Below are 23022 nucleotides of genomic sequence, written 5' to 3'. Positions count from 1 at the left end.
CGACGCGTACGATGGCCGTCGGCGCAATGGGCACGAAAGACCGCATGATGGGCGCTGGAGTGGCTGGGAGCAGCCGGCCGGTTCGGAAGCCTTCCGGTGTACCACGCGATAGTGCTTGCATATTTTGGGCGTCAGAATGGTATGGCGTCTATTTATCTCGCCGCTGCTGTCTTCCGCGTTTCGATGACTTGGTCGGGCCTCCTTGGAGTCCAATGTCGCGGTGCCGCCAGTTGTCTCGTTCGTTTCGACGTTTGTTTGCTTTCGCCGCGCTTCTTTCATGCTGTAACAGCGGCCGGAAACTGCGCATCCCATGATTTACCGTTGACGGTCTTGTCTCCATTTTCACTCTCTCTTCCTCCATTTCCTCTTCCTCCACCTGCTGAGCCTAGGATTTAGCCGGCCCCGAGAGGTTGATCGACAACGCCTCGTCGGACGTGTTGCCTTCGCCGTTTGTGGTCGTCTCGTCGCTTACCGGTCGACGCTCATCTAAATGAAGCGTGGTGTGGTGCTTCTATTAGCACCTCTGGCAGCGATACTTGCTGTTACATTTGTCCACGCGGTGGAGAGGCGACAGACAGTTTGGACAGTACTTATGCAGAAGTACTGCCCGCAACCTCTCTTCTGGAGATTTTTTCGATATTCGGCACAGATCCTAAGGCTATGATCCCTGCCGCAGAGCTGACAAGCAACGTCGAAACGCTTTGCGCCTCCCTCTGACTTGGCCAATAAGGTTTGGTAACGGGTCATGATCTGAAAAAATATTGGTATCATTGATCATGCCCAAATTGAGGTTGGTGGAATCTTGTTTGGGTGGCGTAAACAAAAAAAATTATCTCTAATATATTTTCGCAGAAGAAACAAGAAACATTTTATTGAAATAAAATTTAATTGAAATAAAAAATTAAAGGCCATAAGTAAATACTTATGCGCGCAAAGAAAGGAAGAAAAAACGGATTTAGCACGCATGCAAGCGATGTGGCTGTTGCTTTAGCGCCTTGAGTACATTTTATAATTTGATTTATGTCGGTAGATGTCACCGAAGTAGTCCTAAAATTTATTTTTGATTTGTGGTGAACTTTGTTTTCACAACAAGTGGCCTGCCACCACACGGAACGGTTAGAAACCTGGCTGAAAAGGTATTATAGTTAAGTATTTTAAATCTCGACCAAATGAATGATTGATCGAGATATGTAATAAGCGATATGTGTTGCGTGTAGCAGCGCGTAAGGCATAATGTCGATAACGCAGTGCATTGACAGTCAGAAATGGAGTGTAGAGATTTTGACTAGCAGATGTCGCTCTTCCATTTCCTGAATGAAAAAAGTGTCATTCATTTAACACGCGGCGGTGAGTACACTCGTAGACTTGGTTATATTTTTATTAATTAATTGAGTTTCTTCTTTTCTTTCCAGATTTTCGCTTTATGGAAATATGTATAAACGGCCTTTTCGTATTATATATGGCATATTGGGATTATTTGTGCCATTCAATTCGACACGAAAATATGTTGGCTTTATCTTACTCCCAAGAAAATATGTTTTTGCTTTCTATTGGTTTGGCATAATAACGTTGCATTTGTACACATTGATTGTATAAGCGTCCGGGATTTAGTGAACCAATTAAGTCGGATATTGATTTACGTTCAACACAAATATCTGGTGTGAGTATATAGTCGCCAATCGTGATAGTAACTTGTTGCACCTCCATGCCTCGTGTATGTATTAAACATGGCAAATCAGAACGGAATTCACGCATATCTACAATAATTTGGCTGAAACAAAGGTATGAGGCTCGCTTGACCGCCTGCTTCACGACTAGCAGCATTAGCCGCGTCCACGCCTTCAGTTTCTGCATAGGTTTTATACAACATGAAAGCTTCATCTGTTTTGCCATCTTGATACTCTGGTATAACCATTACACGCTTAGCTTTAATAATCATTCTAAATGCTTGCTTCTCACGTCGCCAGCTATTCAAATACGATTGTTCTTCGCATGTAGAGGGAAGGATACACGCGTCCGATCTTTCGGAGCGCGCCGTTGACGCGCTTCCCCTATTTCCAATTGTCTTATTGCGGTCACATTACAATGATACATTATAACATACTGTGGTTGTATTTCATCGAGTATGTGATCGAGTGACATAGCACCCTCTCGTTCTGTTTTGAATGTTTGTATGCAGATTAGTAGTTGTTTACGTGCCGCCACAGCGGCAGTTATATCCAGGTGTTCTAGCTGTGGAAATGGCTCGAAACCGAGGTATCCATATTAGAGGTCTCCGTAGCCCCGCTTGCATTTGCATCGGCGCCAGCATAAGTTAAAGTTTCGTCAGCATCACTTAATTGTGTAATAGTTAGCATATAACTTTCTTGAAAATATTTTGCTGCAAGATCTTCATCACCATTAGCATCAGTCAACAGCTGCGTCAGCTCATCCATAGGGGTGCTTTGTTCTGAGTCCGAAGCTTCATTCTTTAGAGCGTCATTTCCTTTCGCATTTGGTTGAGTGCTATTCCTCTTTTGTGTGCTTGTGTTTTTGCCGCTAAGAGTTTTCTCAAACTGCGTTAGTGCATTTACAATTTCCTTAACTTATAGCAATCAGCTAGTTTTCCGATTGGTATCTCATGCTGCCTTGCAGCAAATAAGAGAAAGCGTTCACCACCTTGTGTGAGAAATAGACGCAATTGAAGGCAGGTACGTGCATCATGACAAAGTATTAGGACATTGGGTGGCACTTACGCAGTCGGGACGTGAACGTTTCATATCGCCCGGTATTTCAACTTTGAGTATTTCGGCTAAAATTTCCATTTGGGATAGGGTTCAGGTTCAAACTCACCTTGTGCATTGTAAACGCGCTCTCTGGTTAAATTGAATATTTGCTCAGCTGAATCTAAAAACGTCCAACCCGAATTACGAAGCGCATACTCTGTAGTGTGATAACGTTTTGGTTAGTGCATACGCGGCCACTGCATCATGATATGTATTGGAAATCATAAGATTGCGTAAAATTTTCAAATCAGCTACTATCAATGTAGTCTGCGAATTCAATTGATGCCAAATACAATCCAGTTGCGCTTGCTGTATATTATGAAATTTTTTGTTATACAATTCTCTACTGTGATCTCTTCCAAATCTTCCGGTCTGTTTATACGTTTAATTTCACGCACTAACAATTCATTATATCAAGCAGATGTGTTTGTATTAGCGTCATGGGAACATGCAACTCAATAGTTTGTGCCTTACGAGGCTTCAGTGATTGTTGTACAATAGCATGAAAACGTGTCCAAATAACTAATTGTTTTACAAACAAATTACGCATAGTGCACTCAATATGACTAAATCCACTTGTGAAAGCTTCGGCGCTGTTGGAAAATGCTTTTATAAAACCAGTTTTATTACTCATACGATACGAGACGCAAAGCAAATGCTTCTTGACAGGATTTAATAATGGTGTGTGCGCGTAGCACAACGATGCCCGTTATTAGCTCACTGGGTGAACGACGCTTTAAGAGATCAACCCCTAGAATTCGTGTGCCTATGAATTGAATGCCTTCTTCCAAGTAAACGCGTTCTCTGTCCGTAACTGTGTACGCTACTTCATGTACATATTTCTGTTCCAATTTAGATTTATAATAATGCTCCTCCCAATCTGAACAATTCATTACAAGCACTAAATTGCCTGGATCGCTGTACACTTTTAATATATTTGTAAGTACGCGATCGTAGTGCAAACCCTTTGCGCAAACTAGCAAACCATCAGAGTTCACCATATCCAAAAAAAATCAGCTGTTCATACTCGAGCCTTTGTATATCCTTATGTTGGAGGTATTCTTCAGCGGTCATGATATTTGCTAAAGTTTCATCATCGTCTTGGAATCCAGATTCCTCTTGCTTTGTAATGTTGTAAGATTTGCTAACCTCTTTTATTACACCGGCAATTTTGAACTCATGCTGACAGTTTGTATTAGATTAAAGATACAAAAAAATAATTAAGTAGAACTAATGCAAAACTTTGTGATGAAACTTGGCAACTTGAAATGGGCATAATATAAAGGAAGTAAAGTAAGGTAACTGGAAGTGTTTACGATCTAAAGAGCAATTTGGTTTCTATTTTAATCCAAAATCTTGCACATAATGGAGCGCTGTCGAAAAAAATTTCCACGACTGAATTTACATTGCTCAACCGAACTCAATAACTTAATCGTCAGCTTTCTATCGTCAAGCGATCTTTCACCACTTTTCTATATGCCACCGCTTTGGCATACGTCATACGAAGGCGAAACTTTGGGCACTTAAAAACGGCTTGCTATACCGGCAAAACGCTCATAACCATTGACAATTGAAAAGGTGCTGTTGCAAGTTGTGCTGCTAAACATTCTTTATATCTAAGTGCCGACCAGGACAACGCGCGCTAGAACCGGATGTAGCGGGTGTCGATACAGCCAAGTCTGTCCTACATTTGCCGGTGGATATCACACAAAGGAAGCGACAGGTGTGTATAAAATTACATCTTGGAGGTACTGAAGGCTTATTAATATAATTATATTCTTTTTTTCTGAGGGAAGATTGTGTAATCAACATGGCTAACTCATACAACTCTTTTGCTATTGCCCGACGATGGCAACGTACCAACGTCAGAAGCTGCAGCGCTGCATTATGAAATACAAGGAGCGGTTGAAGAGGGACGCTATTATATGGATATCGATCAGGTGAGTAGTAGTAAATGAAGATTCGAAATCTCTCGCTGTAATGAGCCATAATGTTGGTCAGATACGCCATCATCTCGTTGCAAAGATCCTGAGCCAGATTAATTTGTTGATTTCTTGCCTTTTACATGCTCTCTACGCATAACTTTTTTCCAAAAATTAGAAAAGAACCATGAATTTAAATAAAATGGCCCAAGTCGGGCATGCTTCAAATTGACCTCAACTTGTTAAGTTACCCGAGATGGGTGCAGCTTTTTTTCTTTTCAAAAATTCTTTATCCCGATTTGCTGAAAGAATAAACGAAGTCAGCGATGCCAAATTCTTTAGTAGGCTCCAGGGGTTTAGCTACTCTCTTGAAATGATTCTCAGAGCATACTTAAGTTGAAGATATATGTACGTATGAGTAGGGTTTGAAAATGCATTTTATTTGCTTCACTATAAAATAGCGTCTGAAATGTTGATTTTGACGCTTAATACTTCAACACCCAAGTCTCCCGGTTCTAGTATGTTCCAAATAGTTTGCGAAATTTCTTTGGTTGGAATGCAATGCATATAAAGGATAGTGTGCAGAAATCTGAGTTAATACCCTTTTGTTTTAGTCACTTTATTTTAATTTAATGTTTAGCTTTTAATTGTCTTATGTGGAAAATATTAGGATATTCAAATTGGGATTTAAGTTATTCGGACCTGTTCTCCGGAATCGAAAATATTTAGCCTATTAAGCACAGATCATTACATTATTTTCCCCACAAATAAGTTTTATTAAATTATTTATTTTATTTGGAAGATTTATTACAACGTTTTGCTGGACTATTTGTTTATTGATATAATAAATCTCAATTTGAAAATTCCTATCAAAAATTGTCCCACCTAAGCAAAGCGATTCCGGTCGAAAGCAAGCCGACGTGTTCTCAATTTCGATCGATCGATTCTTTAGCGTTTTTTATGCAAAATTGCAATTGTCTTGTTGCCTCTGCATTTCCGAAAACCATTGGTGCTGGCATTTTGTTCAAATTTTTGCACAATTTTAATTTAACTAAAACCAAAATAAATAAAACAGCTGTTTCGCTTTATTATCGACTCGATATGAAAACGGTTCGATTGGGATCCAGTACTGAGTGCGGATATGACGTAGCATCAGCTGGTTCCCCCCATGCAGGGAGGTCTCATGAGAGGATTGAACTATAAGTCTCGATAACCTGCAAGTATAAGGAAGAATAATGGGATGACTTTCGTTATGGGACATGTCTTTGGATGCCCCAGTCCGCCCCCCAGTTCGAATGATACCTTTTTCATCTATATATGGGTTCAGGGGTAAAATCTCACTCTTACCATGTATTAGTTTTCCCGACTTCAAATTTGTGTACTCTTCTGGATAATGTTGCCTTTGCCATACTGTTATCAATTTTCGTGTTGTTTTTTCTATTTTGTCAGGAGCTATCGAATGAGAATCCCTTTTAAATGAGGCTTTAGTTCTTGGGTGCGTATTCTGGAAAAACCAAAGAATATAGGATATAATCCGCAAAACCCTTGGTAAATCGGAAAACCTATCCAGAAGATCAAAGTTATTTTTGACCGAAGTCGTATGAACTTTCACCCTCTTTTCCTCCATATTCGTATTGTAATCTTCTTCTTGTGTTGGCCAATTTTCGTTGTCTTCTTGTAACCTGCCACCACAAAGAATTGTCGATTAGATCCGAAGCGAGGAGGCCTCTGTTCGCCAAATCTGCATGGTTTGACGCAGAGTCTACGTGCCGCCATACTTTGTTTTCAACTTTGTCGATGATTTTCGTTATTGGATGTGCCACAAACGTTGACCACGAACATGGTGGCTTTCGGATCCATGCCAGTACTATCGTCGAATCTGTCCAAAGAGTTACTTTAATATTGGAAAGTTGCATATTTTCTATGGCCGACTCTATGATTTCTGCAAGTAGGACTGCGCCGCAGAGTTCCAGTCGTGGCAATGATATAGTTTTGACCGGGGCTGCTATCGTCTTGGCCATAAGCAAGTTGGTGAAGACTTGATCCTTCGTTTGTACCCTCAGGAAGACAGTGGCGGCATATGCTTTTTCCGAGGCATCGCTGAATCCATGTATTTCGACATTGTCCTTCAATGTGTAGTGAACCCATCGCGGTATACGTATATCGTTGATCTTTTCGTAGTCCGTCAGGAATGATTGCCACCGATGTAGAGTAGTTTCAGACACATCTTCATCCCAGCCTCTCCCTTCCAACCAATTATATTGCATTATTATTTTGGCGACAATTACGACTGGTGCCAGCCAGCCAAGAGGGTCGAAAATTTTGCTTTCGCAGAAAGTATTGACCTTTTTGTTACGGCATGGTTATTGTTAAAGGGTTTCGCTGTGAAGTAGAAGTAGTCGAAATGGGCGTTCCACATGATACCGAGTGCTTTTACCATGCTGGTGTCTTCAATCTCAAGAAAATCCTCGCTTAATAGGTGTTGCTTCGGTATACCCTGTAGAATTTTCTTGCAGTTGGACGTCCATTTTCGCAATGGGAAACCTGCCGATTGCAATGCCGATGATATTTCGTCCCTTGCCTTGATTGCAATTTCGATGCTGTGTCCACCGGCGAGTACGTCATCAACGTACATGCAATTTCGCAGGATATCCGCTGCCATTGGATGCGATGTCTCCACGTCATCAGCTAGTTGGTGCAGCGTTCGAATCACAAGATACAAACCAAAGGTTACCGTTTTCAATTCGTAAATATTAATTGGATCCTTGTGGCAGTTGCGAAATACGATACGCTGGAATTTTATTTGATTTTCATTAACCCATATTTGGCGGTACATTTTTTCTATGTCGCTGTTAAATACGTATTTGAACAGCCTCCAACGTAGTATAAGGGTTGTCAGGTCGGATTGAAGAATCGGACCTGGATATAAGGCATTATTCAGACTTTTGCCATTAGTGGTAGGACAAGATGCATTAAATACGACTCTGACTTTTGTCGTTGAACTTCCCTCCTTTATGAAAGCATGGTGACGTAGGAAGTAGCAATCATTTGAGTCTGGCGAAATATTGCCTATTTGTCTCATATGCCCTAAGGTTTCATATTCTGATACAACTCTATTGTATTCCGTTTGAAGGACTGGGTTTTTCGCAAGTCGTGTCTCGTTGCGATAGAATTGAGAACACGCACTTCTTAATGAGGGGCCTAAGTTAAACTCTTTCCTAAAGGGTAAGGAGACTACGTATTTGCCATCGTTGTTCCGAACTGTTGTGGATTTGTATAGCTTCTCGCAGTAAGTGTCATCGTTATTGATGCTCCTCTTCTTTGGAATTTCTTCTATCTCCCAGAAAGCCGCCAGTTGTTTTTCTAAAGTGACCTCGTTAAAATATGAAACTATGGTCTTATTTGTCTCTACCGCATCTGTTCGGCCTGTCAAAATTTAGCCGAACACCGTTTCCTGTGCTATTAATGTGTTTAGCACATCTTTCCTAATGCCGCTAACATAATTTGGGGGTATATGTCTCCGCCCAGAATTAGATCGACTGGCTCATTGACAAAGAATCGCTTGTCAGCCAGTACTAAGTCAGAGAATGCTTGCCTAGTCGTTGCGTTTATTTGGCAAGTTGGAAGATTCCCTGTCAATTGTGGTAAAACCAGCATGATCGTATTGATCTTGATTAATGGGTCGGTTGGTGACCGCAGTTGTATGTTGCACGCTTCTTGTACTTGTGCAGACATTGTATTATTGATGCCCGAAACTTGGGCATGCAGGTATTTGGATGGCAGATTAATTCTGCGCTTTAGTTTCTCGGTAATGAATGAACATTCAGATCCCGAGTCTATTAGGGCTCTCGCCGAATAGTCAACACCATTAAAAGCTGTCCCTAGTAATACCCCTTTATTTGTATTAGCAAAACATGAGTTTACATTATTAATCGGAGCATTTTCTCTTTCAGCATTGCGTCGTATTTGAGCTTCCCATGAGGTAGATGCTCAGATAGTGTCTGAAGTATTTGTTGGTTTTGGCTGATTCGAAATATGAAGCAGCGTATGATGTCTTAAATGACATGTGGCACAGTTCATTTGACTGGTGCACTTTGTTACCGAATGGCCAGCAGAAAGACAGTTTATACATCCACGGCTGCTCTTAATTTGTTCAAACCGTTTATTGGGTGTTAAACGTAAGAACTTTTCGCACTTTGAAATTCGGTGTGCAGGACTTTTGCACATCTTACACGTAGGTTTGGCTACTGTTGCACTTGCCTGGTAGGAGCCTAATCGTTTCGACGCTGTATCTGCCGAGGAACGAGAAGCGTGTGGCTTAGAGGGTTTTGAAACCGTATCCCCTCTTATATCTACGACAGTTTCCAACGTTTGGAATCTGCTGGATAAGAATTTATCCATGTCTGCCCATTTTGAAATTTTTGTTTTATTTTCTATGGTTTTTTCCCATAGAGCCAGTGTGGTTTCTGGAAGTTTAGTGGAGCACAAATACGTTAGAATTGCATCCCAGTTTGATATGTCAATCTTGTGACATTGAAGCGCTGAGATACAATTGTTTATTGCACGTTGCAGTTTTTTAATAGAGCTACCGCATTCACTCTCAACTGCTTTTAGACTAAAAAGAATTTTTAATTGGGCATTGACCAAGATACGTTTGTTTTCGTATCGATCACATAAATTTTTCCACGCTGTGTCGAAACCGTCTGTCGTTAAGGAACACCGCTCCACTATTTCCTTGGCCTCCCCTTGGGTTTTTTGCCTTAAATAGTATAGTTTTTGTACTGCATGGAGTTTACTGTTATTAATATATATGGCAGTGAACATGTCCCTAAAGGACGGCCATGAAATATAGTCTCCCTTGAAAATATCCGTATCACACGCTGGCAGGCGCACATGATATTCCAAATTATCTGAGACAGAGTTTTTAACTCATCTCTTTGGTATATTAGGGAGTGTTTACTGTGTTGTGAAGGTGACATGTCGTTGAAGTCATTTTCATACTCCGTCACTGCATCTGCTTGGCGAGTATAGGTCTCCATTGTGGATAAAAATAAAAACCCAAAAGTTTATACAGAAATTGCCTTTGCAGAGAGTAGTGAGTGAAAATGTCGCCAAAGGACAGAACTTGGAAGTGATAATGTGACTAGTGAAAAGATTTGGTGAAAGCGTGTGTATATATAAATTTGCCAATAAGCAAGAAGAACCGTAAATATTCTAATTATGTAAGCCGATAAGTTATGGCTAAAGTGGAAAAATGGACTGTAAGTGGGATAAGTACAATTTCGTGGTGGCAACGGCGTGCACCCACGTAAATGTTAAGGAATGTGCTAATGCAGATTTGTTATTGACTTGTCTAAGCCAATAAGTACTGGCTAGTGCAAAAATTGTGTCAGTGAAAATAAAAATATATGAACGCTTGTTATAGCCTTTTGGTAATTTAACCAAGGACTGTGAACTTTTGTATCACAAAAATTAGATCAGTAAAAACTGATTTGTTTATTGCCGCAAATGAGAATAATAATTCTTCAATTTTTCAAATAATTGTGCAAGGAATGCGGCTATTGGCCACCCAAAACAACAACAACAATATGTGTGTATGAAACTAAGTGCACTTTGTGATAAAGCAACAAACTAAATTGCAAACGTACTGCCGGTGTAAATAGGCGCAAGTGATTTTTGTGTGGAAAAAAATTTGCTAGATTGACTTGTGCTCGTCAATTAAAAAATTACAGATTTTGCTTCGATGCGCTTACCAAATCAAAAATTAATAATGTGACAAAAATTTTTTTTGAGAATGAAAATTCTGCAAAAGTGAAAGTTGAAAATTGACGTTAAGCGGCGTTGAGGTTATGTTAACCTTTTAGAGCAGTGTTGTGCTACCTTGACCTGTGTCCGGAAAATCTTACCGCTGATGGGGGACTCTTCCGGATAGTCACAAGGCGTGTTGCACAAACTTTAAATTACTGCGTTAGGCGCTTTTTCCTATTTTTGCACAAAATAATACTTCTCACTTCACGAACAAAAATCACTTGCTCTGTTTAATATAAAGAGTCACTTTGTAATTTGTAATTTTATTTTGAAATTTTATTAAAAGTGAAAAGGAAAACCCTACCTAGCACGGAATATTTTCAACCACGTACCTTTATTAATTCGTTGATCCGGAGTACTCGAATTTGATTTAAATTTTGTTGTTGGATGTTTCCAAAAGGTACCACCAAAAGTGTATCAGTTGTTGTATATTGGCTGTTGTTGTTGTTTTGAATATAAAATCGCTGGTATCACCAAGAAAGTTGTATGACCATGGATAATTTCTGATATTTGATGTTGAAATTTTTGGTTTTTCCTGTGTATTCTCACGAGTTTGGTATGCTTCCTTGCTTCAATGCCTAGAGAGTTGAGTGGACTGTAATTATGTGACTGGTTCTCTTTACCGGCGCGGTAAGGACCGGTAAATTTTGAGGTATCTTGATGAAATTTGGTATGTATGTTCCTGAGCACTCATCTCAGATCGCTATTTAAAATGAACGATATCGGACTATAACCACGCCCACTTTTTCGATATCGAAAATTTCAAAAAACAGAAAAAGTGCGATAATTCATTACAAAAGACAGATAAAGCGACGAAACTTGGTAGATGAGTTGAACTTATGACGCAGAATAGAAAATTAGTAAAATTTTGGAGAATGGGGGTGGCACCGCCCACTTTTAAAAGAAGGTAATTTAAAACTTTTGCAAGCTGTAATTTGTCGTTGAAGATATCATGATGAAATTTGGCAGGAACGTTACTCCTATTACTATATGTACGCCTAATAAAAATTAGCAAAATCGGAGAAGGACCACGCCCACTTTAAAAAAAAAAATTTTTTTTAAGTAAAATTTTAACAAAAAATTTTATATCTTTACAGTATATAAGTAAATTATGTCAACATTCAACTCCAGTAATGATGTGGTGCAACAAAATACAAAAATAAAAGAAATTTTCAAAATGGGCGTGGCTCCGCCCTTTTTCATTTAATTTGTCTAGGATACTTTTAACGCCATAAGTCGAACAAAAATTAACCAATCCTTTTGAAATTTGGTAGGGGCATAGATTTTATGACGTTAACTGTTTTCTGTGAAAATGGGCGGAATCGGTTGATGCCACGCCCAGTTTTTATACACAGTCGTCCGTCTGTCCTTCCGCATGGCCGTTAACACGATAACTTGAGCAAAAATCAACATATCTTTAATGAACTTAGTTCACGTGCTTACTTGAACTCACTTTATCTTGGTATGAAAATTGAACGAAATCCGACTATGACACGCCAACTTTTTCGATATCGAAAATTACGAAAAATGAAAAAAATGCCATAATTCTATACCAAATACGAAAAAAGGGATGAAACATGGTAAAGTAATTGGATTGTTTTATTGACGCGAAATATAACTTTAGAAAAAACTTTATAAAATGGTTGTGACACCTACCATATTATGTAGAAGAAAATTAAAAAGTTCTGCAGGGCGAAATAAAAAACCCCTAAAAGTCTTGGCAGGTATTACATATATAAATAAATTAGCGGTATCCAACAGATAATGTTCTGGGTCACCCTGGTCCACATTTTGGTCGATATTTGGAAAACGCCTTCACATATACAACTACCACCACTCCATTTTAAAACTCTCATTAATGCCTTTAATTTGATACCCATATCGTACAAACTCATTCTAGAGTCACCCCTGGTCCACCTTTATGGCGATATCTCGAAAAGGCGTCCACCTATATAACTAAGCCCCACGCCCTTTTAAAATACTCATTAACACCTTTCATTTGATACCCATATCGTACAAACATATTCTAAAGTCACCCCTGGTCCACCTTTATGGCGATATCTCGGAAAGGCGAACACCTATAGAACGAAGGCCCACTCCCTTTTAAAAAGACTCATTAACACCTTTTATTTGATACCCATATCGCACAAACAAAGTCTAGAGTCACCCCTGGGCAACCTTTATTGCGATACCTCGAAAAGGCGTCCACCTATAGAACTAAGGCCCACTCCCTTTTAAAATACTCATTAACTCCTTTCGTTTGATACCCATATTGCACAAACGAATTCTAGAGTCACCCCTGGCCCACCTTTATGGCGAAATCTCGAAACGGCGTCCACCTATGGAACTAAGGATTACTCCCTTTTAAAAAACTCGTTAACACCTTTCTTTTGAAACCCATATTGTACAAACAAATTCTAGGGTCACCCCTGCTCCACCTTTATGGCGATATCTCGAAACGGCGTCCACCTATGGAACTAAGGATTACTCCCTTTTAAAATACTCATTAACACCTTTCTTTTGATACCCATATTGTACAAACAAATTCTAGAGTCACCCCTGGTCCACCTTTATGGCGATATCTCGAAAATGCGACCACCTATACAACAACCACCACTCCCTTTTAAAACCCTCATTAATACCTTTAATTTGATACCCATATCGTACAAACACATTCTAGAGTCACCCCTGGTCCACCTTTGTGGCGATATTTCGAAACGGCGTGCACCTATAGAACTAAGGCCCACTCCCTTTTAAAATATTCATTAACACCTTTCGTTTGATGCCCATATTGTACAAACAAATTCTAGGGTCACCCCTGGTCCACCTTTATGGCGATATCTCGAAACGGCGTCCACCTATGGAACTAAGGATTACTCCCTTTTAAAATACTCATTAACACCTTTCTTTTGATACCCATATTGTACAAACAAACTTTAGGGTCACCCCTGGTCCCCGTTTATGGCGATATCTCTCAACGGAGTCCACCTATGGAACTAAGGATTACTCCCTTTTAAAATACTCATTAACACCTTTCATTTGATACCCATATCGTACAAACGCATTCTAGAGTCACCCCTGGTCCACCTTTATGGCGATATCTCGAAAAGGCGACCACCTATACAACAACCACCACTCCCTTTAAAACCCTCATTAATACCTTTAATTTGATACCCATATCGTACAAACACATTCTAGAGTCACCCCTAGTCCACTTTTATGGCGATATTTCGAAACGGCATCCACCAATAGAACTAAGGCCCACTCCCTTTTAAAATACCCATTAACACCATTCGTTTGATGCCCATATTGTACAAACAAATTCTAGGGTCACCCCTGGTCCACCTTTATGGCGATATCTCGAAACGGTGTCCACCTATGGAACTAAGGATTACTCGCTTTTAAAATACTCATTAACACCTTTCATTTGATACCCATATCGTACAAACGCATTCTAGAGTCAACCCTGATCCACCTTTATGGCTATATCCCTAAATGGCGTCCACCTATAGAACTAGGCCCCACTCCCTCATTAAATACTCTTTAATGCCTTTCATTTGATACGCATGCCATACAAACACATTCCAGGGTTTCCCCCGGTTCATTTTCCTACATGGTTATTTTCCCTTATGTTGTCACCATAGCTCTCAACTAAGTATGTAATGTTCGGTTACACCCAAACTTTACCTTCCTTACTTGTTATCATTATTATTGTTATGTTATACATTATGTTTATTGGCAGTTGTCTAAAATTTTTTCTTTCTTCTATTCTAATTTAAAAAATTTTTTCAATTAAGAAAAAATTTATCATAACAATAAAAATGATAAAAAATTATTGTTAGGCCTAGAGCTCGATTCGAACCCGCGATCTTACAAATCAGTAGGCCGATATAACAACAAAAATTGTTAAAAGTTTTTTATTTTGTACGCCAATATTTAGAAGTGGCATAACCTATTCTTACGAAGTGGAATGTCTTAAGTTTCAGATTCGGCTTGACCTTCAGTGGATATTTCTCTACTTGTGTCAATGGCGGGGAGAAGAATGACCAATTTGGCCAAAGGCCTAGTAATTTGACCTCTTTCAGTCACGATGTCGACTAATCTAACAAGGTCGCCTGATCCGGGGTGAAGTTTGACTACTCGTCCCAGCCTCCATTCATTTAGAGCGAGATTGTCTTCTTTCATGACGACGAGATCACCTAATTTAATGTTGGCTTTCGGGTGTTTCCATTTAACCCGCTTTTGCATTTCTAAGAGCTACACTCTTTTCCATCTTTTGCAAAAGGTTTGATGCAAAGCCTTAATTTATGCTACCTATTGACTATGGAGGCAGGAGTCTCATTGATATCTATTTCAGGTGGGGCGAGAAGATGTCCGCCCACCAGGAAATGACCAGGGGTTAGTGGTTCTAAGTCGGTCGACTCGTTGGACGAAGGACTTAATGGTCGCGAGTTGGGGCAGGCCGGAATTCGGCAGAGTAGGGTTGAGAATTCCTCGAAGGTATATTTATACCCAGATGCCACTTTTCGAAAGTGGCTTTTGAAACTTTTTACTCCTGCTTCCCACAGACCTCCCATATGAGGAGAGGACGTGGGGATGAAATGCCATTGCAGAAGTTGATGAGGGTATTTAGGCAATGCGTTCTCTCGCGAATCTGCCATAAACGCCTTAAATTCAGATATCACAAATCGTGAGTCACCGACAAAGTTAGTTCCATTGTCGGAGTAGACATTTTTTGGGCACCCCCTCCTGGAAATAAACCTAGAGAATGCCGCAAGGAAGGATTGGGTGCTGAAGTCGGTTGTGGCTTCCAAATATATGGCTTTCGTAGTAAAGCAGACAAACATACAGACATAATTTTCTGAAATACTGCACCCTCTACATCTATAACTTTTTATGTCGAATGGTCCTGCAAAATCTACCCCGGTGTTGGTAAATGGTCGGGAAAATGTGGTGCGTTCCTGAGGAAGATTTCCCATGAGTTGGGTTTGTATCCGCTTCTTATAGATCGTGCAGGCCTTACAGCTGTGAATAATGGACTGTATCATATTTCTAACCCTAGGAATCCAGTATTGGGTTCTAATAAGCCTACACATTAGTTGATTTTCCCCATGCAAAGAGATTTCGTGGATAAACTGAACTAAAAGGCGAGACAATTTGCATTCGTATGGTAAGATGATTGGATAGCGTTCGTTCAAGACGTCAAGAGACGCCCGAAAGCGACCACCAGCCCTTATGATGTCATCCTTATCTAAAAAAGGGTCAAGAGGCAGCACTTCGCTTTTAGAATCGACCGGTTTCCCTGATTTGAGATTTCTGTATTCTGTAGTATAAAATTGCAGTTGAGATAATCTCACCAAAGGTTGTGTCGTGGTTTGTATTTCTTCTGATGAAACCAGACACAAGGATTTCTTAAAGGAATTGTTTGCCTTTGGATGAGTTCTTTCGAGGATTCTCAAGAAATAAGATATCACCCTCAAAGCTCTGGGTAGATTCGAAAATCTTTCCAGAATTTCACAATTCATTTTGGTCGTGACTGTATGAGCGTGCACCGTTTTTTCCCCTATCACCGTGTTGTAATTTATATCTGGTATCGGCTATTTTGAGATGTCTTCTTGTAACCAAGAAGGTCCCTTCCACCACAGTGAATTGCTGACAAGTTCATGTGCTGGAAGTCCTCTGCTACCCAAGTCGGCTGGATTTGATCCCGAATCCACATGGCGCCAGTTATCCTTTCCAACCTATTCAACGATTTTCGTAATGCGGTGCGCTACGAGAATTGACCACGAACAAGGGGCTTTCGCATCTATGCCAGTACAATCGTTGAATCGGTCCATAAGTAGGTTTTTCGATTCCCTAAGTTGAGATTTGTTGCAATTGTTTCCATCATTTCGGAGAGTAGTACGGCTCTGCATAATTCCAGTCGGGGAACCGAGATAGTTTTTACCGGAGCTACTTTTGTTTTTGCCAATAGCAAATTGATCAGAACTTAGTCGTTGTTTTCCAGTCGTAGGTACACTGCCGCGGCATACGCTTTCTCTGATGCGTCAAAAAACCACTAATTTCCACTTTGTTGTGCGGGGAAAAGTGTGTCCTTCACGGTATCCGAATTTTATTAATTTCATGATACTTTTCCATGAAAGTTTTCCAACGTTCCGTAGTAGTTGGTGATACATCTTCATCCCCTTTTGTACCTTCAAGCCAAATGTTTTGCATGATTATTTTGGCTACAACTATCATTGAAGCAATCCATTCTAATGGGTCGAAGAGTTTAGCGATTGCCGATAGGATCGCTCTTTTTGTTAAATTGTCGGAATTGTCCATTGCTTTTGCGGTGAAGCAAAACTCATCATTATGTGCATTCCATCATATTCCTAGTACCTTCACTGAACTTGCGTCTTCGAATTCCAGGAAATCTTTGTTGTGTAGATATTATTTAAGAATATCTTTTAGAATTTGGTCGCAATTGGCTGTCCACTTTCGTAGTTGAAAGGCGGCTGATTGCAAGACTTGAGATATTTGATCTCTGGCAGAAATTGCTGATTGGATGCAGTGTCCACCAGCAAGAATATCACCCACATACATATACTCCTTGAGTATTGTGGATGCTATTGGAAAGGTGTTTTGCCAATTGTAAAAGCGTCCTTATTGCGAGATAGGGAGCGCTGTTTACCCCAAATGTCACAGTGTTCAGTTCATAAAGGCCTATGAGATTTTCAGGGCTAGTACGGAATACTATGCGCTGATATTCTGCTTGGTTCGGATGTACCATAATTTGTCGGTACACTTTCTCATTATCGCTGTTGAAGACGTATTTGTATAGTCTCCAGCGAAGAATGAGAATCTTCAACTCCGCTTGTAGGGTAGGGCCCGTATAAAGAACGTCGTTCAGGCTTACTCCGTTTGCAGTCGGACTAGATGCGTTAAATACGACGCGAACTTTAGTGGAGGTACTTTCTTCTTTGATGACGGCGTGATGAGGTAGGAAATAATGGTCAGAGGAGTCTGGTGGCACGTTGCTGTTGATCCTTGACATATATCCTAATTCCTCGTATTCGGTCACAACTCGATTGTACTCCGTTTTTAGGGTAGGATTTTTTGCGAGGCGTGTCTCGTTCCGGAAGAACTGAGAGCAGGCTCTTTTAAGAGACGTTTGATGGGAATTCCCGTTTAAATGGTAGTGAGACAATATATTTCCCTGTATTATTATCCAATGATACGTCACTGTAATAAAAGATGATTCGGTTGGTTTGCTCTTGAACATCTGCCCGGCCTGTAAGAATCCAGCCGAAAACAGTTTCTTTTGCTAAGAGTGTACCAAGCACAAATGTCCCCTCCGAGAACAAGATCCACTTGCTCATTTACAAAGAATTTTGTATCTGCCAACTCGATATCTGGGAATGATTGCTTTGTCATCGCGCTGACCTGGCACGTTGGAAGATTCCCTGTTAGTTGAGGCAGGACAAGGACCGTTCATTCAAAGAGAATAATGGGATAATTAGGGACTGCAACTCTACTGAACAAGATTCTCTGACCTGTGCAGAGAATGAGCTGGTAATACCGGAAACTTGAGGGCGAATTTTCTTGGATCGCAGGTTAATTCGACATTTAAGACGTTCGGTGATGAACGAGCACTCAGAACCAGAGTAAATTAGGGCTCTAGCTGAAAAATTGCTATTATTGTAATTAATGTTGACACGAGCAGTACCTAGCAGTACACCTGTGGTTGTATGCGCATGACAAGATTGCACATTCGAGACTTGCTTCTCATGTGATTTTGAAATTTGTCTATCCCTTGCCTGTTTTGATGTTGATGGGACATCATCATCCGAATGCTATGTGCGCTGCTGTCTTTTGTTGAATTTTTTGTCTATGTAGGAGCGTGTCGTGTCGAGAATGACAAGTGCCGCAGTTGTATGAGCTTGTACATTTCGACGCAGTATGTCCAGATGATAAACAATTTAGGCAGATATTATTGCTCTTAATAAAATCGACTCTACGATCAGGTGAAAGTTTAAGGTATTTCGTGCAGTTGCGTAGTTTATGGTCATTTGTGTGACATATTTTACAATTAAATTTCTTTACGCTTGTTTGGAATCTGCCAACTTTTTTGTTGGGGTTCAGGAGTTGGTTTTGAAATATGAGGCTAAAACTGTTTGAAGTCTTATTGCCTCTATGGCCAGACACGTTTTCCAACGCAAGAAATCGGTCAGAAAGAAATTTATTCATGTCCTCCCATTTAGCTATGCCTGTCTTGTTCCCCATAGACTGTTCCCAAAGCGAGAGGCTGCTTTCGTCCAATTTTTCAGCCCATAGGTATACAAAGAGGGCGTCCCAGAGATCTATTTTATGACCTTTTAATGATGTCATACAATTATTTAATTTCAATTGTAAATCCTTTATTGATTTAACACAATCAGATTATATGGGCTTTGTGCCGAAGAACGTGTCCAGTTGAGCCTTCGCTAAACTACGCTTATTTTCATTAATATCAGGTGCATTGCTTACAATATCGTTGGCCTCCCCTTGAGTTGTTTGTTTAATATCGAATAACTTCTCAATTGAGGCAAGGTCCTTGTTCGATATGTAAATGGCTGTGAACATATCTCGGAATATTGGTCACGATAAATAGTCACCCTTGAACATAGCTGCATCGCACGGAGGAAGACGTATATTGTGTGTTCGGGTGATTGGAGCTTCAGGCTCCTTGGTTCCCTTGGATAACTTGTCAGACAACTTACCCATTGCAGACAAGCATCGTACATACGATTGGTATGACAATTTATATTTCTTTTTAATTGAAGAAAGTTCTTTTGTTTGCAGCCCCTGAGTTGAGGAGGTAGCTTTTCATATGCAGTACTTAGCTTCTCCCACATAATTTTAAATTCACCCTGCTTCCATTTATATGTGTATACAGATAGAAATTAAGGCATTTCAGTGTATCCTTTAAATTTAATTTGCAAAAACAATAACAATCACCTATATGACCCAAGAACGCAAATTAATTAACACCGTAATAAATGAGAAAAATGTTTCTAATATAAACTTTTATTTGTTTCAGTTTAAATTAAATATGTGCACAGGTTCGCCACCCAAATTTCACAGGGATAAATGAATTTGTTTGTATTTATATACATTTCTACAAAATAACTAGACTTCGTTGTGATTGTGACTTCGTAGTGATTTTATGAGAAAAATCAAAGAAAATATGCAAAAAATTAAAAATAAGGGAAAGTGAAAAAAATAAGAAAAAATTCAACAATTACAAGTACCAGTGAATTTTTTGTTGGGTACTTATGCACATAAAACAGTGTGTTGTTGTTATTGTCGAAAATTAACAAAACCGAAGTACCCAAATGGAAGTGTGGTTATGTGAACTAGAAAATAGTGCATTATGAGTTTAAAAGAAAGTTTGCTTGAAAAAAACTGCACTATGTTACCTTAAGCTGTGACAGCCAGGGCCGTAGAAAGAAAATCCGGGCCCGGGACTAAACAATTTACGGCCCCCTATAAAAAATCCACTAATACATTTCATTAACTTGAATTAATGACGTCTCATTTATGAATCATTACACTGCGTTACAAAAACGAGCTTTAGTTCTGTCCTATGAACCAAATATACCTTTTCGGAAAGGGGAGAAAAAATAAAACTACACGTGTATCGGCGAGTTTCATGTACACGTCAGAATTTTTTTTATGTATAACGTATAAAGCTCGTAGTGTCCGTCTGTCCGCAATAAACAATTTAGTGTTAGAAAGTTACTATTGATAAACTACAAATATATGGAGTAGGATGGGTCGAAAAACATCTCTTTTTTCGGAACGCTTTAGTAGTTTAAAAATTTGGAGTCCCTTCAAGTTATGCCGAAAAAAGTGAAAAAAAATTTGTTTAAAAAAAGAATTGATAAAAATCTATTTTATAAAAAATTTGACGTGGTACAGACATTTCCACGAGTCTGCCTGCAAAAATTCAGCTCGATTGGATCACGGAAAAAGGGTTAAAAATCGATCCAAAGTCTTTCACACAGGCGGACAGACGGACACTAAGAGCTTTATACTTTATACATAAAAAAAAAATTCTGACGTGTACATGAAAATCGCCGATACACGTGTATTTTAATTTTTTCTCCCCTTTCCAGAAAAGTATATTTGGTTCATAGGACAGAATGTGTCTAACGCGGTGTTATTGATGGATTACTTCAAAAAAAATTTTCCCGCATCAACTAAATGATTTTTGGACTAAGAACTGACAATAAAATTAACACAGAATATTTACTATTTATACTATTTTATTGTAACGTAGAAATAAAATTCCCTTTTAACAGCCACATATGGTTTCAAATAATATTTTCTAGTTATTTGGTAACATTTTAATACTTTTCTAATAAATTATTGATGATTATAAATTTTAATTATTCAATATAGAAATTTCAGATACAAAAGAGTGGCTTTACTTGCTTTTTTCGCTGAAAAATTTTTATAATAATATCAAAATTTAACTGTCTTGCCAAAACGGATTCAACACAAAGCGTGGCAAGTCCTAAAATTCGCTCTTGAGATGAACACGATCTATGAAAGTTTTTGATTCTTGAAAGGATGCTGAAGGAACGTTCTGCGTTAGCTACAGTGACAGGTATAGCGCAAAAGATACGTAAAGCAACACAAATGTTGGGAAAAATCGTATACAGATTTTAAACATATATAGATAGCATTTAGCAATTCCAATGAATTGAAAAAGTCTGTCAAAATTTGCTGCGTAAATGTGTTTCAAATGTCCGACTTGTATTTTTCGACAAATTTTGCTGCGCTCGCCCGAACCGTAGTTTCATCCATGTCTTCAAATTGCCACAAAAAGGAAAACGTCTCGCTCAAATTTCTCATAGCTGCAAATCGTTCAGTAATACCAGTGATTACCGAATCAACGATCACCAGGAATGTATTGTTTTTAAAATCAGAATCTGAATCATTCGTAATCATCTCATTTAAATTATCTTCAGAACGCCTTTTGCGTTTTCTCTTTCGAATGACCGGAAACTTTGGCGAGATGTTCAGTTTAATAGCAACTGTTTTGCAATCGTTTAAAATTGTTTCCCATTGGTTCCTGATCAACTGCAAATCAGCTAATTAGGCATCTAGATGTCGGACTTCAACATCTATGGTGGCGTCTCTAGCTTGGAGGACCTCGTTTCTTGAATTAATAGTAGTCAGTATTAAAGACAGCAAGATACATTCGAATTTTTTGATGTACTTGAGAATGCCGGTAACATCGCCGTATGCTTGCGCAGTCAAATTTGGCTGTTGGCTGAAAGACTATGAAGAGAGCTCGGTAAATTTTTTGTTTTAGGATGTCCCATCGTCGTGGAGGTCTGCTGAAAATAGTAAAACATTTTTGTACAACTCCGAAGAAAGTAATTGCAGCAGCAACACCACATAAATTGAGACTGTGGGTTGCACAAGGCGAGTAATCAGCATTCGAGTTTTTGTCGAGAATGTGACGTAGTGCTCCGTTGTAAGTCCTTTCACATTGGCGCCTTTATAGTACCCTTGTGCACGACAATCTTCAACCAAATATGGTAAATTAGATCAGCGATTTTCTGACCAGATTTTTGGTTACAATTCACGAAAGCCAAAAACCGTTCTTGAATTGTAAAATTTTTTGCTTTCGAATTGAAATGGAGTTGCGCAAAATGAACGTAGTCAACGTGACTAGCATTAGGCATAGCATCAGCGATAATAGCAAAATATTTGACTTTCTTGCCTTGATCTAATATATGTAGTTTCCGTCACGTGCTTTGCACAAATCTCTAGAAACCCGTTCTGAATGTCTGGGGAAAGATAGTGAACTTTTAAACATTTGTGCTGCTGTTCTGAAATCCTAACATTCTCCAAATGATCTCCCAGTTTCGGATCATTTTGGCTTATGAGATCTTAGATGCCCAAAAAATGTCCATCGTTTCGCTCAGCAAGATATATATTTTCGCCTTTGGAAGCTAGGCCTCTTTCACCCAAAAATAAAATAGTGTTCAAAATGCTATATACAATTTCTTTCCACTTTTGAGTTTCAGTGATTAGCTGGTCATTGATAAGTGTATCAATTGTAGCCTCCTTTTGAATTGTAAATATCGCCAATGAATATAACATTTAATGTGGTTTTGAGTATTTTCGTGTGATGGCAGTTTATCGTATAGCTTCTTTCACACCTGCAATTTCGAATATCCGCAGAACAAATTTTAGGTCGATTTAAAGTATTGGTGCTTGATAGACGACATGGTAGGCAATAAAAATCATTGCTACTGGCACTCCACACTAACCAATCACGCTCCACATTCTCTCCATATGGCAAGATTCTGTTTAACAACGAGGTAGGAAATGCCTCGTCACGACAATCACGTGGACTAATAACAGGACAATTTTGATGACCTCGACCAATTATTTCGTTGACTTTCGCAAAAACTCATTATTCACGGTACCGATATCGAAGTCGTTTAAATAATCTGGATTTTGATACAGAGTTGGTGGTATTTTTG

The 23022-nt window shown here is 39.3% G+C and overlaps 1 pseudogene; it reads right to left on the bottom strand.

Annotated features, from left to right (window-relative positions):
* Positions 1–1518: 1518 nt before the first annotated feature.
* On the bottom strand, positions 1519–17531 carry LOC137234833 (DNA repair endonuclease XPF-like; annotated as a pseudogene).
* Between the last annotated feature and the right edge of the window lie 5491 nt (positions 17532–23022).

The sequence above is a fragment of the Eurosta solidaginis genome, chromosome X (assembly GCF_040869045.1).
Source record: "Eurosta solidaginis isolate ZX-2024a chromosome X, ASM4086904v1, whole genome shotgun sequence".
Lineage (NCBI taxonomy): Eukaryota > Metazoa > Arthropoda > Insecta > Diptera > Tephritidae > Eurosta > Eurosta solidaginis.
The sequence above is the reverse complement of the archived record's forward strand: the minus strand, read 5'-3'. Positions and strand labels throughout refer to the sequence as shown.